The sequence below is a fragment of the Chrysochloris asiatica genome, unplaced genomic scaffold, assembly GCF_000296735.1.
Source record: "Chrysochloris asiatica unplaced genomic scaffold, ChrAsi1.0 scaffold00120, whole genome shotgun sequence".
In the NCBI taxonomy this organism is placed as follows: Eukaryota; Metazoa; Chordata; class Mammalia; order Afrosoricida; family Chrysochloridae; genus Chrysochloris; species Chrysochloris asiatica.
The window spans coordinates 1,526,874-1,530,321 of record NW_006408638.1 but is presented as its reverse complement, the minus strand read 5'-3'; positions in this window follow the sequence as shown (position 1 = coordinate 1,530,321).

The window sequence follows — 3,448 nt, the reverse complement described above, 5'->3', positions numbered from 1 at the left end:
AGCAGTTCGAAACTACCAGCTGTTCCGCAGGAGAAAGAGGAGGCTTTCTGCTCCCGTAAAGATTTACAGCCTTGGAAACCCTGTATAGGGTTGCTATGAGTCAGAACCAACTCCATAGCATATAACAACAACAAGGTTAGACTTGGGAGACATGGGAAGCAATGGTTGACAGGACTAAAGTGAAATTTTGGATAAGAATTGTAAGACTTTAAACAAATATTGTATGAATAGTTGTATCTCTCTTACCTGAAGGTCATACTGGTACGGATATTATGCCTACCTGAGAAACACTTCCTCTACCTGATATTGTAAAATTAGAAGATGTGTAAGTCCTTCCTTAGATCAGTATTGATTGGACATGGTAAGTGAGAATCATTAGAATTGCCGGCGCCCACTCAGATTGTTCATTTGAAACAGTATCGAATACCTGGTGGACAAAGGGTGATTGCTACTTTATTAAAGATCTGCTAAATACTTGAGTGTTGGTGCCAACAGATTCTCTGTATAAGAGTCCTGTATGGTCCTTGAAAAGGGCATATAACTCATAGAGGGTGACAGTAGATTATTGAAGCCTAAATAAAGTAGTGTCACCTGTGATTTCAGCTGTGTCAGACAGAGTATCAATGGGTCAGAAAATATATAAAGGTAAAGGAGCCCTGGTAGTGAAGTGGGTTACAAGTTGGGATACTAATTGCAAGGCTAGCAGTTTGAATGCACTAGCTGCTCTGCAGGGAAAAAATGAGGCTTTCTGCTCCCATTTGAAAGGCAATTAATTGCCTCAATGACAGAAGAACAAAAATTCATCATGAAACCTGAGGTACACATATGTCTTGGGTGATATCAGAGAAACATTTGAATAAGAAAGATGGTATCCCAAATAATTTCATAATAAACTATAAATGGTTTATATGGGAATAAGCTACTTGGGGGGAATAAAGGGAGGCACCCACGTTATCTGTGAGGAAATAGTCTCTTTTTCCCGTAGTTCCTACCCTGGAACCACCTGACAATATGCTAGAGTCCATGGCTACAGTGTCCTATGAACAACTTTCTGCTGACCAGAAGGAAGCTGCTTATTTCACAGATGACAATTCCAGAGTATACGGACAACATTTGATGTGACAAGTTGCAACATTAAGACCTGCAGATGGAAAGACCCAAACTGAAGAAAGTAAGAGCAGTTTCACTAAATGGGCTCATGCTGTCTTCCTAACTATGATGGAATAATGGACAATTGTGAGAGCCCATAAGTTTTGATATTTACCAATTCATGAACGGTGTGGCCAACAGCCTGGATATATGGTCAGACAAATGAGCAATGGACAATTAAAGAGACACCCATGTGGAGCAGGGAAAACACTCTGGGAATTAAAATTGCAAATCTAAGTAGTAGATGTTGATAGCCATCATAATAGCTCCTTTTCTGAATCAGAAGAAGATTTGAGTGTGACCAACAGTATTGGCATTCCACCAGTAAGCCTGGTCTTTTTTATGATTTTGAGTTTTGTTCCACATCTTCTTTCACTCTATCCAGGGCCTTCTAATGAGATCTCTTTCAAAGACGTCGGTAATGGTAGCTAGGCACCATCGAGTTCTTCTTTCTTGTCTTAGGTTCATAGAGACTGGTGTTCACATGGCCCTTTAGTCCATTGGACAAACTGTTTCCATGTGTTTCCAATTTTCATCATTCTTCCTTCCTTCAGACAGGGCAAGACCAATAGTTGCACCTTAGATGGTCACTCATGAGCATTTAAGGCCCCGTTGCTACTCACCAAAGTAGGGTGTAGAACATAGTTCTTTGTGAACAATGTTACGCCAAGTGATCTTGGTGTCCCCTAAGACTATGGTCCTTACCCCCAGGCCAAGCATTCATTCGGTCCAGGTGCTCAGATGTGTGTACAAATTGGGTGGAGGTTGTCATAACTTTATTCCTTGTATGCACCATCACATTCACAGACATATTTGCAACAAAGGTAAATACCCATGTACAAATATCCACTGTCAATCTTATATATATTTGTGGATATACTCACTCTGCTTAACCTGCTTGTCTATTAATGAATATACTCATAGATCACCTTTATTGCAAGATTGTGATTATAGCAGTATTTAATTCTGTTGTCTTTAAGGAGCTCTGGTAGCATAGTGGTTACGAATTGGGCTGTGAACCACAAGGTCAGCAGTTCGAAACTACCAGCGTTCCATGGGAGAAAGATGAGGCTTTCTACTCCCGTAAAGATTTACAGCCTTGGAAACCCGCTACAGGGTCGCTATGAGTTGGTTCCGACTCTACAGCACATTACCACCACCACCACTTCTGTTGTCTTTAATTCCTGCTATCTTCACAGTATCTACTTTTGCATTCATAGCAAAGAACACTTTAAAGAGATCTTTTACAGCAAATTTGCCCAGTGAAATTCATCTTTGGATTTCTTGACTGCTACTTCCGTAAGCACTGATTGTAGATCCAAGTAAAATAAAAAAAACTTGACAACTTCAGTCCTCTCTCCATTTATCATGATGTTATTTATTGGTCCAGTTTTGAGATTTTTTTTTTCTTTTCATTGAAGGGCAATCTATACTGAAGGCTATAGTCTTTCATCTTCATCAGTATTTTAAATCCTCTGCATTCTCAGCATGCAAGGATGTCATTAAGTGCCATTGAGTTGGTTCCAACTCTTAGTGACCTTGTATAGGGTTTTGGAAGAGTGGATGGTGAATTGGAACCACTGACCTTGCGGTGCAAACCAACTTTACACTCAGTGCATTATGTCACAGTGCCACAGGTTGTTAATGACTCTTCTTCCAATTCCAATGCCATGTTCTTCTTCATATAGTTCAGTTTCTTAGATTATTTACTTGGCATATAAATTGAGTAAATTTGGTTGAAGAATACAACACTAATGCACAATGTTCCTGATTTAAAATCATTCAGTATCCCTTTCTTCTACTGGAATAATTGCCTCTTGGTCTAGATTAGGAGCAGGGAGTGTCCAGCCCATGGGACATATGTTGTTGCTGTTAAGTGCCATCCAGTCAGTTCTGACCCATAGCAACACTGTATAGGGTTTCTCAGGAGCAGCTGTGAGATTTAATCACTGACCTTGTGATTCAAACTAACTTTGCAGCCCAGCACATTAGCCCACAGTGCCACACCAGGACTCCTGGGGGCCATATAAGGCCTGCAGAATGATTTTGTGTGGCCCTGCATTTCCAGCCAGGGAAATGTTGTTGTTGCTGTTAAGTGCCATCGAGTCGATTCTGACCCATGGTGACCCTGTATAGGGTTTCCAAGGAGCAGCTGGTGAGCTTGAAACACTGACCTTGCAGTTCAAATGACTTTGCAGTCTAACACATTAGCCCACAGTGCCAGACAAGGACTCAAGCCATCACATTAGGGGTGAGTTAATTAATATTTGACCAGATATAATAGGCTAATTTTTAAGTT